General features: G+C 38.3%; 1 protein-coding gene across 4 annotated transcripts in view; it reads left to right on the top strand.

The window, feature by feature from the left end:
- Positions 1 to 935: 935 nt before the first annotated feature.
- LOC139766866 (solute carrier family 25 member 35-like) overlaps positions 936 to 10037 on the top strand; it is a 97943-nt gene continuing 88841 nt past the window's right edge. For 2 of the 4 annotated variants that reach the window (XM_071695874.1, XM_071695871.1), the window contains exon 1: positions 1107 to 1223. The gene's annotated coding sequence lies outside the window, so the exon portion shown is untranslated. Of the gene's footprint in view, positions 1061 to 1106; positions 1224 to 1331; positions 1471 to 10037 lie in introns of those variants that run through there. The other 2 variants (XM_071695873.1, XM_071695872.1) reach the window with 2 other exon arrangements.

The raw sequence follows: 10037 nt of genomic DNA, 5'->3' as shown, positions 1-10037 counted from the left end.
AATTTAGAAAGTTAGTTGAGCCTGAGGTTCTATGACTCATCTACTTACCTGCTTTCATGACTATCTCCGTACTTCCAAGACGTATCACCATTGAACTTCAGCATTCAGGCCATACCCCTTTTCTTTCAGCACCAAATCTTTTTGACCAACCTAGTTTCTGCTAGACTTTCATCGTGGGCGTTTTAAGTGAATTAATCACATATCAATCTAACATTTTCATTCTCTATGTTTATGAAAGAATATATTGAACAATACCTTTATTGAAACCATGAAGCAAAAGTATGACGAAATCATACTTCGACCAAAATTTTAATTACATCCTAGATCCGTTTGTGAAATCACATTTCATGAAACCAAACGCCGATCTAAATTTCAATTACACCCTATATTCATGTGTAAAATCACATTTCATGAAACTAAACACATTTGCTGGGTTTTTAAGTCCAATGTAGCCAGGTGGTAACGTGAGTTTTAAAATGGAAATGGGCGCCTCTGTATAGCTCATCTACTTTGACGTAAGCATAATCATTTTTCACTTAGTGTTATTGATTACTAATTTTTGGATCGGAAATGATATCAGTAGGGAATAGTGTTACTCGAATTTTCAATAATTATTTGATTTACCGCATAAGCGGTATCCAGAGTTCAGACTTACAGATCATATATCCATGACATGATTCAATATGGTATGTTTTACATGGGTCATCTTTCTCGAAATTATTGGTTTTTCTAGAAACTATATATTGTAAGGAAATTATATGGATGACATAATTGATGGAGAACCTCGAGATGTTTGTGTTTTTTGTGGTGTCCTCGGGAGTACAGTATTCATTTTTTACATGAATTCCATACAAATCTTGACCAGCAGTATGGTGTCTGTGGCATCTCATTTGTTACCGGCCACCACAAAATGGAAAACATGACTATACCATTATGGAACGCATAGCTTAAGGTCTAGCAACAACGCGTTATTTGTGGCATCATTATCCTGGTGACCTAGCCTTCACCAAAAAACATATTATACCAGTCAAACAAGTCAACAAAGTTACATGAGCATGAGGTTTGTGGCATCATCATCATCACCTTGGTTACCACTTGTGGTTGTCATCAGGTACAGCTGGTTGCTAAGCTAACAGAAACGGGCCATCGGTGCTGCTCTCTCTAATGTAGACAAAATGATTTCCTGTAGGTGACGTCCATACATATCGCTGGTTGACGAATGGGTTAGTTTTAAACGACCAATTTTTGTATATAAGTAATATTTTTTTGATGAGCAAATGTTATACCATCCAGGATAGAATGGTATGAGAGGGGCTGTGTAAGGAAACAATTATGGGTAACGGTGACTGGTTTCGTAATCGGGTGCCAAGTTTGGTTGGGATGGATAAAGCTTAATTATACTTTTAGATAGTAAGGATAAGGGCTAGGTCGGGGTTGGAACTAAGCTAGAGCCGTGCTACTACCTTGATAGTGAGTAAAAATTAAGCAAATTGAATGGAAACATACATTATCACCTTGAGAAAATATGAGGTATAGGGAGGTAGGGATTCATAAAGAAATGTTTTAGCTTTCAGAAGCAGAAAGCATAATAATGGTCTTTGATAAAAGCGTATGTTAGTCCTGCAACTTTTTTAACTTATCTTCAATAGAATTAAAACTGGGAGCATGATTAGAATCTCCAACTATCAGTATCACGCCTGTACTCTCATGGAACCCTCTCAAGGGTGTTGTCACTGCCATGAGTCTCCATAACTAATGAACTCTAGTGTCTTTAATAAGCTTTTAGTGCCTCACCCTTAACAAGCCACTGGTAAAGTGCAAGGCAGATGCAGTGTTTGCATAGGGTTCTTCCTAATGTTCCTATGTCTACTACTACCAAATGGTCCTGGCTAATATCCCTACCTACTACTACTACCTAATGTTTCTACCAAATACTCCTACCTAAATGTTCCTACTTACTACATCTATTTATTGCCCCTACCATTTTGCCAAAAGGCAGGGCTTGCACATAGCACTTACCAAGGAAAATATAGTGTTACAAAGATTGAGCTATGTGAGTTAAGTGTTGTCAAGTATTATGTGTGATAAGGAAAGATTGTATCTTTATGGACAGAATGCAGCTACTACTTCTTTATCTTACAATAATAATTAAGTCACCAGTGATCGGAGATATGAAGTAGATACTGAAGATATAATAGTACTGTCTGTTTAAAAGTAGGTAAAACACTTGTAGTGATCAACAGAACCTATGGAAACCTCACCTGACTTCCCCAAGCAATTGAAGTGTATCTTATTTTCAATGCTATTTGAAAAAAATAATTATTTTGGTTCGCTGATTATATTCAGTTACTGACAGTGGTAAATTATCTTTTTACTCACACCAAACTTGCTCAGGATTGTGAATTATTTTCTTTTACATTGTTAATATATTGTTTAGAAAATATGATGAATTACAGTGTTGATTTAGTGTTATCTGAATACAACTAAAAGTTGCAGAGTGTGATTTAGAGCATTAGATTTTATTCTGTGATGCTTAATAAGGCAATAATAGTGAGGGTTATGTGTCTCAAGGAAAATGTGGTTGGTTAATTCAATTTAAAAGTAGCTGAAATACCTAGATTATCAACAGAACCTATGAAAACCTCACCTGATAGCCAAGATGTATAATAGAAATATATTAACATTAGATTGGTCTTCTTCTGGTGACCACAGATTTAGCGATTTTGGGAAGGGATGGGGACACAACTGGCCATTCGGCCTATCATCTGTTTCTAGACATTTATATGCAGTTGTAACTGATATGTTTCATCTAGAATATTGAATGTTTAGATAAATCTGAACTGTAAGGAAATTGAGGTGAGGTTTTCAGTGGTTCTGCTGGATTTACACAAGTGTTTTATTGTGTTTACTCTTACATTACGGAACCTTACAGTTCCCCCATATATAACTAATCCTTATTATTATTGCCATATTTATTATTGTAGAACAAAATGTAATACTCTGAACCATGCCGAACAACCTTAATTATATTTGAAAAACTATGTAAACATTACAAAACATAAGTAAAATATGTAAAAGCTAGTAATGATGTGTAGGTTATATCATCAGGGAGGTTTGTTAGCTGAATGTGCTCGCTTGCTCCCACCCAGTAGGGAGTCACTTGCTGTGAACATGGGTAGGTATAAGGGACTGACAGTCAGACTATTCATGACATTTTTACACCTTAATACTCACCAGACTCCTCAGAAATTATGTAAGCTTTGACCACCTAGGAAAGCTTGTGTAATTTTAAAAGTTTGAGATATATATGAGCTGTCACATCACTTGGGCTCAGCATCAGGTAAGAAATATAAGCTCTCTGAAAGGATTACTTACAGTTTCTACTCATGAATTCTATTTGTCTTTGGAAAAGTGCTCTTAACCCTTGAATTGCACATTTAGAATTTGTGGCTACCTCTCTCTGCTGAAAAATTAGCATCCATAAATTTCTTATTTCTACCTTATAGAAGTGTGATTTGTATTCAGTAAATAAGAAAAATAGTTGGTAGGAGCATTAAGTAGTAGTAGTAGGAACATTAGTTAGGAGCCTATGCAAACACTGCGTAGAGGGTTGGGGCATTAAGTGGAAGTAGTGGTAGGGACATTAGGTAGGAGTCTCTGCAAACACTGCAGTAGAGTTGGCCTATGCCAGTGGCCTGTTACAGTTGAGGCAATAAAGGCTAAGAAGCCACACTGGAGTTCACTAGTTATATAGACTGTTGCTGTGGCCACCCCTTGAGGGAGTTCCTGTTTGGAGCAGGCTTCAGAAATATAGATAGAATAGAAGAAAAATATAATAAAAGGGTGGTACTAACATTTTGATAGCACTAACTGGCTCATAGAGTTGCTTCCTCTCAAGAGTCTCATGCATGAGTGCTACTACTTGCATGAAAGAAAGGCATTGTACCTGGTGTGCATTTCCTCTTGCATTATGTAATGATGTTCCAGGACATAAAGGGATTATAGATGATTATTGTAATTAAGTTTTTAGCTCTTTTTGATGCTTATTTACTTGAAAATATTGCTCATAATCATAGTAATGCACACTTTTATGGAATGAATTTTACATAAAAGATAACTTTTTTAAGGTGCATTGCTTCACCGTAATAATGCATGACAGTAAGAGAGAGTAGCATGATGTAGGAACTTTGAAAGAATTACTCGATGTACTTAAGAGTAGTATAGGGAGAATGGTTTGGAAATGTCGTAGAAGTAAAGTCAGGGGTTGGTGTATGGGTAAAAGCTGAGGAAGGGTTAGCATTACTGCTGAAGCACGAATTGTGGGAGTGTGTGCTAGAGTGTAAGGAAGTGAATTTCAGACTGATGTCGGTAAGAATGAAAGTGGGTTGTGAGAGATAAGGAATTATTAGTGCTTGTGCACTTGGGGCAGCTGAGTGAGTTTGTCAGTAGTTTTGATGCAAGAGACCAGTTATTAGTGATTGGCAATTTAAATGCAAAGGTAAGCAAAGTGAAAGTTGAGGGTATAACTGGGGGCTTGGACTCTGCAGCAGTGTGAATGAAAATGGTAAACAGCTCATTGGGGTGTGTCCAGGACAAGAGCTGATGATTTGGAATTCAATGTTTGAAAAGAGGGACATACACAAGTATATGTATGAGAATATGAAAAATGGTCAGTGGACGTTAATAGATTATATAATGATTGATAGGTGTGCAGAAGACAGACTTCTGGATGTGAATGGTCTGTGAGGGGCAACTGGTGAAAAAGAGAGAAGTGAAAATTGATCTTAAAAAGAGACGAGTGAAGAAATACAAGAAACTTAAAAAGAGACATGTGTGAAGAAGTACAAGAGATTGATTGTAGAATGGCACGATGAGTGGTTGAGGAATGGGAGGAAATTAGGGAAGCAGTGCTGGCATGTGCAAGTGATGCATTTAGCATGCTTAAGTGGGGTGGTGGGCAAGTTAGTAAGTATAGTTAGAGGCAGGATGATGAAGTATGTTATTACTGAAAGAGAAAAGAGAGGTATATGGGCAAAACATGACTGACAGGGAAGGAGTGCAGATTATGGAGATTCATAAACATAAGTGGCAGGAGATCCAGAGGAAGGTGCAGGGGTTGAAAAAGATGGCAAATGAGAATTGGGTTGAATGAGTATCAGAAAGGAGGTTAATAGTGTTTGAAAAAAAATGGGAACATTGGTGGAAGGGGCAGATGGGGCATTGGTAATAGGAAGTGATGAAGTGGGGACACAGTGAGTATTTTGAAGGATTGTTGAATGTGTTTGATGATGGTTGACAGTTATAGGATGTTTGGGTCAGGGTGGTATGTGAAGTGAGAGTCATGGAGAGTGGTTTGGTGAAGAGGAAAGGTAGTGAAAGCCTTACTGTAAGATAGAATGTTGCAAGTTGGCTGGAGTGGATAGTATTGAGGTTCAGTCACTTAGAAATGGGGTGACTGTTGTTGATTTGTTAGTTAGGAATTTTAGTGTATGTATAGGTCATGATGAGGTGCTTGGGGATCAGTATTGTGCATGTATAGTGCCACCGAATAAATGCAAGGGGGACGAAGGTGAGTGTTTAGAATATGTAGGTATAAGTTTGTTTGTTCAAACAATTGAGGTATGAGTTTATGTAGTGTTCCTGTTAATATGTTGTATGGGAGAATAGTGATTGTGAGGATGAAAGCATATATAGAGCATCAGATTAGGGAGGAACAATGTGACTTCAGAAGTGTTAGAGGATATGTGGATCAGGCGTTTGTTTTAAAGAAAGTGTGCAAGCATTGCTTAGAGAAACAAGGATTTATTTGTTGGATTTTTGGATCAGTCTCGAGAGAGCATATGATAAGAGTTGATAGGGATGCCATGTGTAAGGTCTTAGGAATATATGATGTGGGAGTAAAGTTGCAAGAAGTAGTGAGAAATTTTTACCAAGGAAGTAAGGCATGTGTACGTGTAGGAAGTGAGGAGGATGAATGATTCCAAGTGACATTTGCTCTTCGGCAGAGGTGTATGGAGTCACCATGGCTGTTTAACTTTTTATGGATGGAGTGGTGAGGAACGTAAATGCAAGACTCTTGGAGGTGAGCATGCAGTCTCTAGGGGATAAGGGGGGTCTTTGAAGTGTCGTTTATTGTTTGCTGATGACATAGCACTGGTGGCAGAGTCAAGTTTTTCAGAAACTGTATACTGCCCTATTATTTCTTCATCAGTCAACCCTCATTACACAATATATTGTTCTCAATTAGTTTCCACCACCTTCACATGCTTCTGTACATTCTCATAGTCTAGAGCCCATGCCTTGTCTCCATGTAATGTCCTGATACTGATACTGGGAGGTAGGAGTAGGGGGAATTGAGTATTTTGGAGGGTTTTAAGAGTGGAATTATGTCAGCAAGTATCCAGATGTTGAGATTGTTGATGTTTAGCCAGGAGTGGTTGCAGTTATCTCATAAGTAATTGGATTGCCATGAGGTCAAAGTTTTTCACGTGAAACTGATGATTTTGTCAGGACTCATTGCAGGAGAGTTCTTTTAGGTTTTAATTGATTGCTAATACCTTTGGAAGTGAATGGTGGATAAGCTTTTGATTTTGGATAGATTTTGTCTAGGTTTTTCATTCAAAGCAATGCAACTACACTTTTGATATATCAGAATGATAACTTTATGTCACCATTTGTTGCTAAGTGTAATAATTTTATATTAATATCTTTGATGATAAAAGAATAAGAAGAAAAATGGAAGCATAACTTATAGTGATAAAAGCAGCTATTGGTATGGTAGGACAATAAAGCTTTGGACATATGATAGAAGAAATGATCGCCGCATAAAATAACAAATATTGGAATGTTTAGTAATCTTGTTTCACCATTGCAAGTAGTCACACAACTTTGGCCTGTGTAAGATTAAGGCCTGATTTGTCTTAAAATTGTATTTTGCCATATAAATCAGTAGCATCATCTGTTCAAAAAGGATGCTGATTTCCTTATAATAAGTTATCTGCTTTGCTGATATTAAGGTTTGTATGAGTTTTTAATAACAATAGTACTGCCTTATTCATTTCATTGTTACTCCCAGGTTTTGCTGTGTGCTTTAATTTTTCTTTATGGCTTTACCCCTGTCACAGATTTTACATAGCACAGTATTTCATTGCTGATATTGATTATAGATAAAACTTAACAGCAGATGGCACTCACTCATACTCTGTTTTATTTTAGAACTTAACAACAGGTGGGACTTTCTCATAACCATAGTGTAGCTTGTACTGTATATCTGCTATTTCAGTCATTGCAAGCTGATAAAAAAGAAAAAACACCTGGAGCATTTGATTATTTCATCATTTGCACCACATATAAGTACACCATTTTGAAATTCTTTCAATTCATTGTTTCAGAATTTTATTAGATATAAATTTTTTTGGTTTGATCGATTAAGTAATGAAAGGGTAAGAGAGATGTGCGGAAAGAAAAAGAGTGTGGCTGAGAGAGCAGAAGATGGTGTTTTGAAATGGTTTGGATATATGGAGAGAATGAGTGAGGAAAGATTGACAAAGGGGATATATGTGTCAGAGGCAAAGGGAACAAAAAGAAGCTGGAAACCAAAGTGGAGGTGGAAGGATGGAGTGAAAAAGATTTTGAGTGATCAGGGCCTGAACATACAGGAGGGTGAGAGGTGTGCAAGGAATAGAGTGAATTGGAACGATGTGGTATACTGAGGTAGACTTGCTGTCAATGGACTGAACCAGGGCATGTGAAGCATATATATGGGGTAAACCATGGAAAGGTCTGTGGGGCCTGGATGTGGATAGGGATCTGTGGTTATGATGCATTATACATGGCAGCTAGAGACTGAGTGTGAATGAATGTGGCCTTTTTTGTGTGTTTTCCTGGCGCTACCTCGCTGAAGCAGGGAATAGCGATGCTATTTCCTGTGTGGCGGGGTGGCGACAGGAATGGATGAAGGCAAACAAGTATGAATATGTACATATGTATATATGTATATGTCTGTGTACTTATAAGAATGTATATGTTGATATATGCATGTATGTATATGTGCATGTAAGGGCATTTATGTGTGTATATATATATATATATATATATATATATATATATATATATATATATATATATATTTTTTTTTTTTTTTTTTTTTTTTTTTCATACTATTCGCTATTTCCCACGATAGCGAGGTAGCGTTAAGAACAGAGGACTGGGCCTTTGAGGGAATATCGTCACCTGGCCCTCTTCTCTGTTCCTTCTTTTGGAAAAAAAAAAAAAAAAATATACATACCTATACATCTCCATGTACACATATATATACACACACAGACACATACATATATACCCATGCAAACAATTCACACTGTCTGCCCCTATTCATTCCCATCGCCACCTCGACACACATGGAATACCATCCCCCTCCCCCCTCATGTGTGCGAGGTAGCACTAGGAAAAGACAACAAAGGCCCCATTCGTTCACACTCAGTCGCCAGCTGTCACGCAATAATGCCCGAAAACACAGCTCCCTTTCCACATCCAGGCCCCACCCAACTTTCCATGGTTTACCCCAGACGCTTCACATGCCCTGATTCAATCCACTGACAGCACGTCAACCCCGGTATACCACATCGATCCAATTCACTCTATTCCTTGCCTGCCTTTCACCCTCCTGCATGTTCAGGCCCCGATCACACAAAATCTTTTTCACTCCATCTTTCCACCTCCAATTTGGTCTCCCACTTCTCCTCGTTCCCTCCACCTCTGACACATATATCCTCTTGGTCAATCTTTCCTCACTCATTCTCTCCATGTGCCCAAACCATTTCAAAACACCCTCTTCTGCTCTCTCAACCACTCTCTTTTTATTTCCACACATCTCTCTTACCCTTACATTACTTACTCGATCAAACCACCTCACACCACACATTGTCCTCAAACATCTCATTTCCAGCACATCCATCCTCCTGCGCACAACTCTATCCATAGCCCACGCCTCACAACCATACAACATTGTTGGAACCACCATTCCTTCAAACATACCCATTTTTGCTGTCCAAGATAACGTTCTCGACTTCCACACATTCTTCAAGGCTCCCAGGATTTTCACCCCCTCACCCACCCTATGATTCACTTCCGCTTCCATGGTTCCATCCGCTGCCAGATCCTTTCCCAGATATCTAAAACACTTTACTTCCTCCAGTTTTTCTCCATTCAAACTTACCTCCCAATTGACTTGACCCTCAACCCTACTGTACCTAATAACCTTGCTCTTATTCACATTTACTCTTAACTTTCTTCTTTCACACACTTTACCAAACTCAGTCACCAGCCTCTGCAGTTTCTCACATGAATCAGCCACCAGTGCTGTATCATCAGCGAACAACAACTGACTCACTTCCCAAGCTCTCTCATCCACAACAGACTTCATACTTGCCCCTCTTTCCAAAACTCTTGCATTCACCTCCCTAACAACCCTGTCCATAAACAAATTAAACAACCATGAAGACATCACACACCCCTGCCGCAAACCTACATTCACTGAGAACCAATCACTTTCCTCTCTTCCTACACATACAGATGCCTTACATCCTAGATAAAAAAATTTCACTGCATCTAACAACTTGCCTCCCACACCATATATTCTTAATACCTTCCACAGAGCATCTCTATCAACTCTTATCATATGCCTTCTCCAGATCCATAAATGCTACATACAAATCCATTTGCTTTTCTAAGTATTTCTCACATACATTCTTTAAAGCAAACACCTGATCCACACATCGTCTACCACTTCTGAAACCACACTGCTCTTCCCCAATGTGATGCTCTGTACATGCCTTCACCCTCTCAATCAATACCCTCCCATATAATTTACCAGGAAGACTCAACAAACTTATACCTCTGTAATTTGAGCACTCACTCTTATCCCATTTGCCTTTGTACAATGCCACTATGCACGCATTCCGCCAATCCTCAGGCACCTCACCATGAGTCATACATACATTAAATAACCTTACCAACCAGTCAGTAATACAGTCACC

The sequence above is a fragment of the Panulirus ornatus genome, chromosome 58 (genome assembly GCF_036320965.1).
Source record: "Panulirus ornatus isolate Po-2019 chromosome 58, ASM3632096v1, whole genome shotgun sequence".
Taxonomy (NCBI): domain Eukaryota; kingdom Metazoa; phylum Arthropoda; class Malacostraca; order Decapoda; family Palinuridae; genus Panulirus; species Panulirus ornatus.
Note: the sequence above shows the minus strand (reverse complement) of the source record. Positions and strands in the feature narration are given on the sequence as shown.